Source organism: Euprymna scolopes, chromosome 17 (genome assembly GCF_053919585.1).
Source record: "Euprymna scolopes isolate OS-2025 chromosome 17, ASM5391958v1, whole genome shotgun sequence".
NCBI lineage: Eukaryota > Metazoa > Mollusca > Cephalopoda > Sepiida > Sepiolidae > Euprymna > Euprymna scolopes.
Window position 1 is genome coordinate 50,130,646 of NC_136498.1, and position 16,477 is coordinate 50,147,122.

Below are 16,477 nucleotides of genomic sequence, written 5' to 3' on the forward strand. Positions count from 1 at the left end.
ACATAGTATGTGGATGTTTGTGAGTGTATGTGCACATACATATATGTGTGTACATATATGTGTGTATGTGCGTGTATGTGTGTGTATATATATCTTCTACCTATTATTCTCCATCTTACTTGTGTGTGTGTGTGGGTGCGTGTACATATGTCTGAATGATTAAGCGCATATATACATGCGTGTTTTGGTAGGGAAAAAAAAAAAAAGTGTATATATATATATATATATATATATATATAAAATAAAAAATAAAAAAATAAAAATAATTGTTAGCGGTGGATGTATGCGAGTGCGTGTGTGAGTGTGTAGGTGGGTATGTATATGTGTATATATGTATGCTCCTACATATATTTCTATGTATGTACGCGTGTGTATGTGTGTGTGCCTGTGTGCGTGTGCATGTGTACATGTACATGAATATATATGTATGCGTATGGGATTGTGTGTGAGTGTATGCTATACATGGGGAAAGAAAGTCTTTAAAAAAGAACCCTAAAGAAGCCATAAAAACCTTCACCATATGGACTAAAAAACACTCTTTGAAACTAACTTTGACCGGTCACAGTGAAACACTTAAAGTTGGAGACAGGACGTCTAAACACTGAACACACGCATCGCACCACTATGAAAAACATATTTAATATCAGCGGAGGCATATCCACAAACTCCCATTTTAAAGAAAAACTTTTTACGAAAATATCTGAAGAGAGCACACCCTAAGCTCGAAACGCGTTATAAAAATATTTTAAAATAAAAATATGATGAAAACCTTTAAAAAAAACCCACAATTGTTGATGGCTACACTCTTTTAAATATACATTTTTTCTCTCGTTGGAACTACACAACCATCACTTTAAATATATATATATATATATATATATATATATATATATATATATATATATATATATATATATATATATGTATATATATATAATATATATATATACATATATATATTATATATATATATATATCTTTCTAAGTATGTAACATCACAATTTATTTTAATTTGTTTGCATTTGTTTGTTTTTTGTTTTTTTATCATTCACTATGAATATATCATTCACTATGAATATATCATTCACTATGAATATAACACGAATTTACGTTCAAATTCGTATCTTGTGTCTGCTGAATATTATAAAGAATGCGGAAACTAATAAAAACATATAACTTTTTAAGTACTATAAAAGATCCATCTGAGAAATTGTCGAGAACTGTATATGCATGCATGTCATAAACTCGGAGCCGACCAAACACTCACTCTCATCATTATATATATTAAAAATTACTTATTAGTAAAAATAGATTACAATTTTTTTTTTAATAAATTAAGTTAGACTAATTATCCCCCTTGCGTCCTTTAATAAAAGAAAATATGACTAATTATCCCCCCCTTACATTATATAATTACACAAACAACATTCAAAATATAAACCATGGCGTCTTTAAATCAAAAGTACGCTAACGGAAATAATTTATTGCACGGACGTCCCTCCCCGACCGCCTTTTTAAAATTCATCATTCAATAAGGTGAAAAGCTATAGCAAACATCTATATGAGTATTTTAACCATAGTTCCTGATTTCAAAAGGCGAAAAATTAAAAGATACATCTGCCTTACTTTTAATGCTAGGTTTATTTATGGTGTCTTTTAAATTTAATATAAACCCTTCAAAATTTGCTGACGAGGAGACCTTGCTTATTAAAAAAACTATATGTAATAATTATTGTCCGTAAACTGATGTCTACCACAATAAAAAGCACTGCTTTCCGAAACGATCGTACAGATAATTGATTTTGTTGTTGTTCCTTCTTGTGAAACGGATTTTGAATTTAATTATAATTTGATTTTTAAATTTTAAATTATCAATCACATTACTTAATATTGAATTAGCTCTCGGATATTTACCTATCGAGCTTATTATATATCTAAATTACAACGAGCACTTTCTCTTTCCTGTATTTTAATTAAACTAGTAATTTCACTGTTACATTGAAATACACTCAGCTCTTTAGACTATTGTTCTAATCTCCTTTAAATTATGCATACATATATATATATATTCCCGTTCACATACACCTTTCACGATAAAGCTAGAACCCAAAATTAGATAGAAGCGTGCAAATGCCTCGACAACGGACCATGCCAGACCCAAAGTGGGGTTCGATGTACTGTATCTCATCAGTGCTCCGACATAGGCGCGAACCCAGGTCGTCGTACTCGTGAAGTGTGCAAGACTGACGACCTAACCATACCGGCCACGGCGCAATCTATTGGCTACGCCTCGATTTTTTAAATTCTTATATTTTTATCCAGTTCTATATTCTACGATGTGACAAGCAACGCGTCCTATACAACGAAGATAGTTACTGCTGGTATGCAGGCGGTAGATTTTTCTACAAACATTAACTGAAATTAGCCGACTCCCCAGACATGATTTCGGAACAACCTATTTGTTAAGGGACATCATATCCCTACAAAGGATGGCCCGCTTTTCTACACATATAAGACATTAAGAGGAGATGAGTGCGACGACCTGGGTTCGCGCCGATGTCGGAGCACGTCACTGATGAGATGCAGTACATCGAAACCCACTTTGGGTCTGGCATTGTCCGTTGTCGAGTCAATTGCTCGATTCTATCTAATTCTAGGTTCTAACTTTATCGTGAAAGGTGTATGTGAACGGGTATTTATATCTCTATGTATAATCCTCTGTTAATGTCTAATATATATATATATATATATATATATATATATATATACGCGCGTGCGCGCACATACATATATACATATATATATATATATATATATATATATATATATATATATGACTACTTCATTTAATCACATAAATTAATATACGAAAGTATTATTTTATGCGTAAACTTTAAGTATTTACTTCAACAGTGCTCAATACATAGGTTGAGCTAGGTAGTAAGTTATAAAAATATATATGGTAATTAAGCTCCACAGAATATTTCACAGAATATATATGGATTAAACGCGGAATATTCTGTGTAGCTTAATTACCATATATATTTTTATAACTTACTATATATATATATATATATATATACATACACACACATATATATATATATATATATATATATATATATATATTAGCGGGGGTACCCGGCGTTGCCCGAGTGTTTGTTTCCGGGACGGGGGGGAGTTTTAAAAAATGTTATGGTAGGTAAGTAGGAAGGATCAAACCCGGAGTCATGAGTAAAAGTAGGAAAATAAAGTGTGAAAAAAAACAACATCTGCAACGTTAACAGTTCGGTCACCAAGAAAAGTCCATTCCAGTTGTTTAGGAAAAAAAAAAACGACTACGGTAGGTCGGCGCGAACGTGAAAATATAATGTGAATCGTCCAGCACGCTAACCACTACGCCACAGAGCACTGCAGCTTAGTTTAGTGATTTTAAATAACTTCACATGAAAGAACTACGAAGCCAAACCGGTGTTCTCTTCTCAACTGTTCCTTGTGAACGATCCGCAAACGGTGTTAAGTGGTGGCAGGGGGAGGAGGAATTTATAAGAGAGAAAATATTTTACCACTTCCATTGATCTTAACCGATTTTGGCCGTGACTTCTCAGCAGAAAAAGTATAGAAATCTAAGATTATCGAGGAATTTGAGAAATAATAAGCCTATAACACACCTCAGATATTGTTCTGCCGTTTGTGCATATTATATTTTCATGAAATATCTTGATTTTTAATCCTATTAATGTCAAAATCACACGGGAAAAAATGAGTTCATTTTATTTATATAGAGATATATATATTAAATAAAGGTGAGGATAAAAAGGTATGCATAACTTTATTATATAATTAGAACAATAAGGAAAAGTTTAGGAAAAATTTAAGAAAAAAAGGCCATGACATTTCGAAGTCAAATGCTTCTCATCAGAAGACGAGAAATATCAAAATTATACAAAATGCAAACAGAAAAAAATGGCTTAACGACATTGAGAAATGAAATGAGAATAAAAACCATAGGATAGTAATTAAAAATAAGGGTTAATCGGTAGTGTATATGTAGGTAATATTTAAAAATATATAGGCCACCATGAAATAATTGGAATCATTAAAGAAGAGCCAATAATAAAAGAAGAAAGGAAAAAATATGGAAAGATAGAGAGAACGGGAGAGACGGGGTAGCTAGAAACAGTAAATAGGGGATACGGAAATGCATATTAAAATAATAGATAAAAAATATAATAAAAAATCAAACGATCTGACAGTGAAGAAAATGGGATTAGTAAAATGTTCAAAAAGACATTTAAAATAATTTTATAAATAAGTTCAGAAATAAAATTATATAATATAAGATAAAATAATATGATATAATATAATCTATATATATCTATAAAAGTGAAAATCTGTCTGTGTGTGTGTCTGTCTGTGTACATTTCCCTGCGCAATAACTCTGTCAATTATCAGTCTACAGACTCGAAATTTGATATACAGGGTACTCAGATTTCGGAAAATCTTCGTAATCCGTTTTCAGCCAGACATTTGGTCGTTAAGGGGTCAAAGTTCAACGATTTGACCTTTGAGAACTCTAACAAACTCCTCCGACAATTTTGGGTCTAAACACTTGAAATTTTAGATATAGGATCCTTGGACATGGGTCTAACTTAATAACTTGATTTGAGCCCAAAACAATAAATGTTAAGTTAATAGGGGTCAAAGTTTTTTAAAAAATTGTCCTGTGCGGTCTCTACCAAATTACTCAGACAATTTCTGGTCTAAACATTTGAAATTTTACATAAAGGGTATTCAGTGATAGGGCAAGATGCCTGCCCCAAACTTTCGATAGAGGCGATGGATTTTCACAAGATCTGTATCGTTCTGAAGCTCGACCCGTCAGACGACAAATACCGAAAAATTGGCTAAAAACATTAATTTCTTCACTCTCAACTGGGCATTTTTCTACAAGTAGGGTCGTTTTTTTCGCCGATATTGTCAAAAGTCATCCCCTCTTTTCGATTGTCTAGCCTTAATTTAAGCATACATCACTCCCGTTTTGTCATGGGGCGTAGCAGCAAAGACGTCACATTTTTCCCCGTTATTTTTTTCCTTCGCGGTACGGGTTTAAGCCTGCCTTCCTACTACCACTTTTTTTTTTTTTGCTCAGCACACACCTCCAAGCACCCGGGCAACGCCGGACACACATGCTAGTATGATATAAAATAAATGGTTCAAGTTCCAGTGAAGTCTTTAGTTTAAGGTTACAGAGCGAAGAATATAGTACCTGTTTACAAATCCAACAAGGTAAAATATTTGTTGAGCATCAAGTCCCAGTACAATCCTTGTAAACCCAGAAAGTATTTGATTATAGATCCAGGTATGTCTGCATATACATTGTTTATTTATATGTGTGTTTGCGTATGTGCCTGTATATGGGTGTGTAGAAATGTACATATGTATGTATGTATGTATGTATGTATGTATGTATGTATGCGTATTTGCACGTGCGTTAGCGTTAACTACCTAAAAACAACCCATTATCAACTGAAATGAACAAGTCGACTTATACCGACTACTATAATTTTAAGTGGAACCCTGTACTTGTCAAACATGTGACATCTACACTAACCATTTCCCTCTGTCTCTCTCTCTCTTTCTCTCTTTCTCTCTTTCTCTCTCCCTCTCTTTCTCTCTCTCCCTCTCTCTCTTTCTCGTCTACTTAATATACCTTGCTGAACAAGCAAAAAGCAGTCAAAAATTTTAAACCTAAAAATTGAAACTCCTCCCCCTCCTCTCCTTACCCCTTCTATTTTTTCTTTACTATCCTCTCTCCACCTCTCCTCCCTATATCCATATATCTCCTCCCACGCCTACCTGAATCTGCTACCCCCACACACACAATACAATCTAATGTATTTTAACCTTCCAAACTGAAATATAGTCAATACCCGTCTCCCACCCTCTTATTACCTTCTACTCCCTTTTTTTCTTCTAAAACACTTCTTCCTAATACCAACAACCATTTCTGTAAGGTCTGACGGGGCTGTTGGATCGTAAACAATGTCCAATATCCGAAACATATGTAACCAAACAGATAAAACGGTAATAAAAAAATAAAACATATATATATATATATATATATATATATATATATATATATATAGAGAGAGAGAGAGAGAGAGAGAGAGAGAGAGAGAGAGAGACAGACAGAGAGAGAGACAGAGAGACAGAGAGACAGAGAGAGATATATAGATACAGTCTGTCTGTCCGCTCCATTTTTTTTTTCGAAAACTACGCAACCGATCTGGACATTTGTTGTAATTATGTGTAGCGAACTAAGGATTACGATATTCGTTCGATGCAGAGTTAGAAATTAATAGGGATATATCATTACAATTATTTTACTTTAGCAGTTTTCTCGAAAACTACTGAGCTCAGCTGGCTGAAATTTTGTATGTACCTTAGTTATAATTTTGAGCAACGAACAAAGTATTATGGGTTGGTTGGTTGTTTTTGTTTTACGGCATATCAACCCTTTTCGGGTTATTTAATCCCGAATCCAGTGATTTTGAAGAAAAGTTTTTAATAGAATATTTTTTTTCACGTCAGTTTCTATTTAACTCATAGTCGGGACCCTAACAGGTACTACCACTCTAGGTCAGTGTGAACCTGGGAGCAATAGCAATTAAGGGGTGGTCCACACACCCCAAAGCCCGAAAGCTGGGGCCTCACTACTGGATATAGTTTAAGGTCATATCCAGGATCTAAGTATTATCGGATCCATTCGATACAGAGTAAGGGATTAATGGAGATTAATATGGATTAATATTAATGCAAAAATGACCACAAATTTAATCATATTTAATCATTAATTTAGCATAAAGCACATATTCTAAATCAACGTGCCATAACTTGTTCCCGTTTTCTCTCTGCTATCCTCTTTTTCTTTTTTTTCTGTATTTTTTGTGTCTCTCGATTTTTCTTTCTTCTCCGTTTTCTCTTTTTTTCTCTCGTTTTCTGTCGCTTTCTATGTTTCTCTTTCTCTTTCTCTTTCAAACACAGTTTAACATGCCCTTTTCACTTTCGTTTTTTTTTTTTTTTTTGGTTCTTCTTTCCATATTTCTCTGTCTCCTCCTGATTTTTCTCTGACAGTTCAAAATAACACATCTGAAAAGTCGTTTTAATTTTTTCAGAAAATGGAAATCATAAATCGTTGATAACAAAGTTCTTATCGCACTTGGAACCTTGCTTAATTTCCGGGTATATTTTGAGCTTGTCTTATTTATTTTTTTTTTTTTTATAACCGTTTTTGATTAGTTTCAGTCGCCATATAAAGTAACACGTGTGAAAAGCATAACTGTTATTGTTTAATTCGTGCTGCCAGAGAAAGTGGATCTTGGGTTTACTTTCGTCAGTAACTCTCGTTCCCCTAATTTTGTCTTTTAGTTCTTACATTCCAGGAGCGATGTTTCTGTCAAAGATGAAAGAATTGCTATTTTCTGGACCAGAATCTATTCCATCTAACACTTATCCATTGTATCAGTTTTTGACATTGAAATACTATTTTTAGCTCCTTAGATCAAGTGGTTTCATGCCTTGTTTGTGGCGATTTTTATGGCAAAGAGGTCACTGCATATCAGATCCCGGAGGCCACTCGAGGATAAGAGTTACTGTGTGCACAGTAGTCATTGAGATAATAGCGTAGTAATCGATAGCAGTCGGAATTTGTTATAATTAGATTAAAGAACTCGTTTACGTTGGACTTGAAGACGACAATATTGTAGCAGACCAGCGGATCAGAGTTTCACAAGCAGGCAGTTTTAGGAAAGAATCTTTGTTCATTGAATCCATATTTAGATTTAGGAACCGATAGAGAGAAATGATTTTGATTGAACGAGTGTTTTCTTGTGATTGATTAACAATTAAACTAAAAAAAAAAAAAGAATTGTGAAAGTATCTTAAAATCTTACCTAAAAAGAATATTAACATTCATAGACGGTTTTACCAAATCCAATCAATGTACCAACTTTAAGACTCGATCTATTCCTTCCAGTATTAAACATTCAGTTTTTAAATGATTCTTAAAACAGTATCAATCTCTCGTGCGTCATGAGTAAGTTGTTATAAATTAAGAACAAACAGAGAAAGGGTCAATCACCGCAGCAAAAAAATAGACCTGCTCAGTGACATGCAATATGGTACCCGTTTTGCAAGATCTGCAACTGATGTACTAATTATTATATAAAAATCGATTTGTGAATCCCTCGACAGTGCCTTCGTTTCTAGAACAATAACGTTTGACATATCAAAGGCTTTTGATGAAGTATGGCATAAAGGGCTGCTTCACTTTTACTTATCCTCGGATGGTCTTCAGGCCTGGATGAGTGGTGACTCCCAAGTAATATATATATATATATATATATATATAAATATATATATATATATATGAACGTCTGTGTGTGTGTGTGTGCGTGTGTGTGTGCGTGTGTGTGAGGTCACGAATAGGCTCCTATATGGTTGACTATTTTAAAAAACTGATTACATATAATGATAGAAAATGTATCGAGGATCAAGAATGGGTATGTTTGATCTGGCAGAACGGTGGTTCATAAAAATTGTGGGGTCTGCATTCGAACCTGGCCCCCAAAGTATGGAAATAAAAAATGCAAAAAAATGTTTACAAGTGTTTTTGATATAGATGTACGTAAGCATACTTTGATAAGTATGTTTCAGCTTAAATAGGGACGGTATAATAAAATTGTGGGGTCTGCGTTTGCGCCTGTACTCCATGGAAATAGGACACAAACTTTAACAAAGACTTTTCATATCTATTTGCGTAAGTATACTTTGATAATTATGTTTTAGTTTGAAGCAATATGGTATAATAAAATTATGGGGTATTCGTTCGCGCCTGACCTCCTTAGAATGTAAATATGTCACAAAGTTTAACAAGGCTTTTTAAAAGGGGTGAGGGTCCACAATAACACCTTAACTTTAATCTTAATTCACGTTAGCTTTTATTTATTTTTTTGAGTTGAATCATATTGTGTCGAATAAATTCATCTTATAAATTCACATTCTTACTAAAGGGAAAGCCAAAAAAAAAAAAAAAAGTCGGAACTTTAGACAATTCTCGACACAAATTTTGCATACCTCTTTCCTTCTCCACTTGCACGTGGCACTCTTTCGAAAATAGATGAATAGATAAATAAGAAAAAATAAGAACGGTACTTGTTATCGCATCAAAAGAAGTCATGCTCACGTGATTATGTGTCTTTTTAAAAACATTTACATAACCTTTTTATTTTTATTTATATATCTGCTTAATCTTTTTGTCAGTGTACTAGAAGGAATTCAGTTCATTACAAACCTTTCTGTGTGTTCTTTACATTACAATAGTAGAACCCTGAATCCGACGGCGCAATACTACACCGTTCAATACTGTAAAACTGAAACGAAGCTGTTCTGCTTCTTCTTATTCATATTTATATCGATTCTTTGCTTTAAAAAACTAAAGTAATTTCGTGTTTACATTTTTAATATCCCATTTTGCTGTTTCGGATTATTTCACTAAAGTAAGTAAAGCTTCATTATTTTTCAAACTGTGTTTGTTTCTTTGTTTTTCGATATTTGGTCGATATTATTTAGTAAGAGTGTTTAGCAGAAAAGTCAACAAACGACTACCCGAAAAAATAAATAAACAAGAAATAAATGTTTCTATAGTCAATAAAAGTTCAGTTCATGTTTTTTTAATAGTTTTTAATGCTCTTTACTTGAAATAATTTCAGCGAACCGAAATTAAAACGAAATTTGAGGCGATAACTACTTAAACGAATTTTTATATAAACTACACATGCCATAATCGAATATGCCTCAAGCACAAAATAACGGAAAACATTTAAATATGTTTATAAATATTCCTTGCGTTGACGGAACTCTCTAAAATTTTTTACACAGAATGCTCAGGTGTCCATCCTTCAAATTGAAAACCAGGCTCTGCATTTCAAAATCGCTGCCATTTTGATTTTTTTAAACCGGTTCGTAAATTAAAAAAAAATATTTTACAAACTACTTAAAAATACAAACCAATGAACTTTTCTACCATAAAAGTATTTTTATTGACTATGGTAACATTTATTTCTTGTATATTTATATTATTATATATATAACATTTTCTCTTTGTAAGAAAACATAATTTCGTTGGTCACTCTTGGCTATGAATAGAAACAAAGTTGATATAAAATATATATTATCGCAAAAATTATCTTTACTTTCATCATATTTTGCTTGGGGTAAGATTTTTGAGTATCAAAACCTATCTCTTTACAACCCCCTCCTTTTCATAACCTATCATACTTTCATCAATCACAGCCCATTTTCTGTAGGCTGTTTTTGGACCCAGTCAACGACGGGTACTTCTGCTAGTATATATATATATATATATTATTATTACATTTTCACCCCAAACAAGACACATTGCCACTTTGGTGTAGGGGCTACTATCAGGGGTAGCAAGTACTGGGGCACTATGTTGGCATTTGGGCAGCAAGATGTCAGTTCACGTTACACTTGAACTTCTGCATGTCAGTATAGTTAGGGAAACAGGGACCTAGAATGGAATTCCAGAGTCTAGCGGTTCTGGAGAAGAAACTACTGGAGTAGAAAGATCTTTTACATCTAGGGATCTCTACTGTGTGGCGGTGGGATTTATCTGCCTGTCGGGTTTATCGAGGGTGTCTACGTCGTGGGGGCACAAGTGTCTGCAGTTCGTCAGAGCATTCACCATTAAAATACTTGTAGAACAGGCAGAGGGGTGCAACGTTTCGTCGATGGGACAGAGGGTGAAGCTTATATGCCAGTTCAGGGCCTATAAGATTGGCGACTCTCTTTTGAACCTTGTCTAGGAGCGAGAGACTAGCAGTAGATGCACCATCCCAAATGTGACAACAATACTCCATACATGGGCGAATGGTGGCCTTATAGTCGTACAGGATACTTTCAGGTGTCAGTAGTTTTCTAGCACGGTAGAGAGAGCCTACCTTTTTCGCAGCGCCCCTGGCAATGTTTTCAATATAATTGTTCCAACTCATGTTTCCTGTGAACGTTAAGCCAAGCAGTTTGAAAGATGTACTCTCAGACAGGGAGTCACTGGCCATTGTTATTGGTGGCAGAGAAGGTTTCTTGTAATTATTGAAGGAAACCAGTTTAGTCTTGGCAGCATTGAATGTGACCATCCATTTATGTCCCCATTCCACTACAGATTGGAGGTCTTTCTCTAGTGTTTTTGCCATTTCTTTAGTTATGTGTTCATTTGTTTTCCTGTCATGCCTCTTATAGAGCGTGGTGTCATCAGCATATATACCCATCTCAGAGGCAATTTTGTCGGGGAGGTCATTAATAAATATTAGAAACAATAGAGGTCCAAGGATAGACCCCTGAGGCACTCCCGCATTTATATCACACTGTTTAGATGTACGACCGTCAAGGACAACCTGGACTTTTCTCTTATCTAAGAAGAATTTAATTATGTTAAGTATTCTACCAGTGATACCGTATGATTTCATTTTCCTAAGGAGACCCTCATGCCATACCCTGTCAAAAGCCTTAGATATATCTAGAACTACCGCTCTGCCCTCCCCCGCTTTGTCCAGTGAATGGTATATACGTTCAGAGATTACAGTGAGAATGTCAGCTGTGGAACGGGCTTGTCTAAATTCATATTGTTTGTCAGTCAGAAGTTTTGCATCTATAAGGTGCCGGACTAGGGCATGGTTTATTATGGTCTCAAATATTTTGGCGAAAAGTGGGAGGAGGCTAATGGGGCGATAATTTGATGGGTCAGTCCTTTCGCCAGAATTCTTGAATACTGGTACCACAGAAGCAGTTTTCCAACAACCCGGAAAGCAAGATTCATTAAGGCATTTGTTGTAGAGTTTGGAGACAACTGGAGCTACTTCAGCTGAGCACTTTTTTAATAGCACAGCTGGGATGAGATCAGGTCCACACGCTTTTGAAGTGTCAAGGTTTTTTATGATAGCGTGTACCTGAGCAGGGGTGATTTTTAGATCGTCTAGCGTGGCGTCTGTCCGCAAAGGTAAGTCAGGCAGAGGGTGGTTGGAAGGGTCCAGTGTGGAGTTCGAGGCAAACCGGCTGGCAAGCAAATTAGCCTTGTCGGTTGCTGAGCAAACAACCTCGTGATTGTTGGTTAGTGGGGGAATTGTTGATTGCCCATTATTTACTACACTGTTGTAGATTTTTCAGAAGTCACGATTTCCTAATTTTTGTGCTTCAATGCGTTTTTTAGTGGTTTCAGTAAATTCTCTCTTAGCTGTCGCTATTTCTTTCTTAACGTTACTTCTAGCTTCTATATACTTCTGTTTGTTTAAACTGGACTTATGTCGGTTAAATCTCCGGTATGAATGCTGCCTTTGAGCAATGGCAGTTGCACAAGTTGAAGTAAACCATTGGGGAGAGTGGAGCTTGCTATAAAATTTCCGCATGGGAACATGTGCTTCAATTGCTGTTTTGAACCAGTCAGTGGTCTCATTTGCACACTGTTCAGCAGGAAGAGAAAAAATATTTCCCCATGGGGCATCTCTGATAAGATCTCTGATGGCTTCCCAGTCAGCCTTTTTATAATATCTCGTTGTTTTGAGCACTGGCTCTTCAGTTTTTGGGGTCTAGAATTTAGGGCGATTTCTACCATTATCACTGCATGGTCAGCGTTCCCGAGTGAGCTGCCAGCATTTGTTATGCAATCCTCGGGAACTGTAGTCAGAAACAGATCTAGAAGTGATGAGTGTTGTTCTTGCTGGTCAGGGAAACGGGTTGGAAACGTTACCATTTGTGATAGGGAGTGAGATATAGCGAAACTATGTGTTGAGCTGCTCGCTGCATCTGTGTGAGTAGAGAATCCAAGCCAGTTTTTGTGGTGAACATTACATCACCAAATACATATACTTGTGCGCTAGTGTCGAGGGAGAGTGCTGTGTCTATGCTGCCAGAGACTTTGTTTATTATGGTGCAGTTCTGGGTCGAGGGAGAGCGGTAGAGTAAATAATAGTAGCTAATGTTATGTTGTATGTTTAGTCTAAAGCACATAAAGGCTTGATCGTCCGTTTCTAGGTTTGTTTCTCTAGTCAGGGGGAGGGTGTTACGAATGTAGACTCCAAGTCCGTGCATATGTCTGTCAGAGTCCTTACGGCAGAGTGGGAGATAGCCAGTCATGTTAAAGTAGTTAGAGGGGATGGAGGAGTGTAGGTTAGTCTCGCTTAGTGCTAAGATATCCGGGGTATTTGTTAGGAGAAATGCTTCAACATCAGCTAAATTAGTTCTAAGCCCATGGATGTTAGTGAATGCAAGGGAGGTGGTAAGTTGGATTTGTTTGTCCCTAGGCCTGGTTTAAGCTTATTTTTTATTGTACTGTCATCATGTTTTTAAAGAGTTTCAGTTAGATGAGGAGGAGCTGAACAAGAGGTTATGCAGGGTATCAGACATGCAACACAAGTAGACCAATTATATATATATATATGTGTGTGTGTGTGCGTGTATGTGTGTGCGTGTGTGTGTGTGTGTGTAATTCTTGGTTCGTTCAAGATCGATAAAACCATATTTCTACATTACCAATTTAATTTAAATTTTCAGAAAATCTATTTGTAAAGTCAATTAATGTTTGCATGTTATTAAAATAATTTAACATTGCGAATTATAAAAATCTTAATTAAATATAAATATTTTTTCGTAAGTCGTTTCTGCGAGACTGTCCGGTTTTATTTCCGGTAACTTCCGTTTCAACTACTCTCGAATTACAAGATAAGTAAAAAAAAAAATAGGTACTCATGCAGAGAGTGATCCGTGCTGAAATAATAACGTTATTATTTAAAAAGCCATTCTTAACATAGGGAAGGTGTTTTGTACCTATTCTGTACTTTAACCTTACAATTGAATAGTAAACATCATAAAACTTTAATTAAACGTAGAAATACGATTTAAAAACGGATCACATTAGCACAAAAAAATCCCCTATTTTTTAAATTTATGTATCTTACCAATTTTTACCCTTTTTTATCTTAAGGCTTTTCACTCATCAGACATTACGTTTTAATTGTTGAGTTTCTTTCACGGCATTGTTTACATAAAATGTTTGTTTTAACTTTTTCTAAACTGTTTCATTTTTACATGTCTCAGCGTATTATAAATACCCTAACCTCCACATGTTAAAAACGGCTTTCAAATTAAACACGCCCTTCCACAAACCTCGAAAGCCGTTCTTAACATGGGGAGGTTGGGGGTGTTCATTCCGAAAGCCGTTTTAACATGGGAAGGTTAGTGTGTTTACAATATTCTGGGGCGAGTCGTAAAATTAACGGAGTTGCTATTTATTATTTATTGCAAAAATTGCTTGAAATTTATTTATTTGACAAAAAATCTTGACAAGTCAGAAGAATGTTTAAAATTATTTATTTGTTCGAAAAAAAAATATTTTCTAAAAGTCCAACGTTGCTTTCATTTAAAAATTGTTTTCTTAAAATTATATTTTTTACGCAAACTTTTCAATCATTGTTTTACCAATTATATTTCAATTCCCAGTAAAAAATTAAAATAAAAAACAACCCACTTCTCTGTTAAAAAAACAATCATTTAAATTAATTTGCTGTTGGCCTTTCAAAGTTGTTTAATTGAAAAAAAAAATGTATAAAATTATTTATTTGTTCGAAAAACAAACACACACACACACACAAACGAAAAAATAAACAAACAAAAAAACTAATAAATGTTTTGGTTTTCAAATGGCGCTCACCAAGTTTAAACAATTATGTCATTTCAATTTTCTGTTTTTAATAAAAAAAAAATGTTCCATGAAAAACTTTCCTGTTCTCATTAATTAAATCGAAACATTTCCAATTAAACAATTATGGATATATGTTCTTTTTCACTTTATTTATTTACTTTTTTTTCATAGTTCTTTCCGGAAGTTTAATTTTTTGGGGGGGAGGGGTCGAACAAATAAATAATTTTAAACATTTTTTTTGAATTGTCAAGATTAATTTTCTCCAGTAATATCGGTTTACCAAGTTTCTGGAAATGATAAATGACAATTTTAGTTTAATTTAACGTATCCGGAAGTAATAAATGTTAATTTTGGTAAATTTATTATTTCCTTTTCTGGAAGCAATCGTTCGGCCATATAATGATGTCTCCCCTAGATTTGGATAGCAAGTGCGTAAAAAAATGGCGTCTCCAATTTCGGCAATAAAGGGTAGAAGCATCATTTTATTCATTGTTGATTTATTCAAAAAGTCCTTTGGAAAATAAATATTTAAAATAAAGTTGTCCTTGGGCGTTGAGTTCCATGGCGACCAGCAGAATTATTTAATGGTCGCTCCCTTAGCCCCCTCCTTAGTTAAGTCTAACGCATGCGCACGTAACATTTATCATTTATTTACTTACGTTGCCTTTCACACTTTTACAAACATTATTTATTTACGTTGGCTTAACTCTTTTCCTGAATAAAAAAGTAACTAAACCTGAATTTGTCACTTTTACAAACATTTATTTATTTACGTTGGCTTTACTCTTTTCATGAATGTTGGAAAAAAAGTTTTACTCTTTATGAATATTAAAAGAAAAAAGTTACTAAACATTTATTAATAATTTCTCACTTTTACAAACATACGTTGGCTTAACTCTTTTCATGAATATTAAAAAAAATAACTAAACCATGTATTGATAATTTCTCACTTTTACAGACATTTTTAATTTACATAAGTGTAAATATTTTGGGGTAAATATTTACATTTAGGTCCACCTCCACAATTTTCTTTTTTAAATGACGACTTTTATTGATAAATAAATCTACTTCTCTGCAACGGGCACTGAACCCCTCCTTTTTTTTTAAATAGTATTTTCGGGTGGGTATGCTGACAACAAATATCAGTTTAATTTTACAATTATTTTTTCGACCCCCCTCCAAAAATGGTGTTTATTCCGGAAGCTGTTCTTAGGATTAGGAGGTTGGGGGTGATTATAAGGTGGACCTAATCTAAAAAAAATACTAAGTTTTTTAAAATGATTAAAATAATTTCTCACATCTAGAAACATTTTTACTTTTTTTTTATTTAAAAATTAGTAAATTTCAATAAATAGAATAATAAGTCATTTATCATTAATATGTGTTTTTGGTTTTGTGTTGAATGAAACTTTTTTTTCATTGCAACAATAATGAACCAATTTAAATTTTCCAGCATGCGTTTAAGGGTTACGAAATTATCAATAAATCGTTTTTATACTAAGCCAACGTCAGTAAATAAAAAAATGTTACGTGTGCATGCATAAGCCTTGCCTAGGGGGACTAAGGGGGCGACCATTAAATAATTATGCTGGTCGTCATGGAACTCAACGCTCAAGGAGTGCCTAAAGTTGCACTTATGTTATCGTGCTATTTTTTAAAATAGTATTTTCATGTTAAATTCAAATTTTACAATATCTTTTT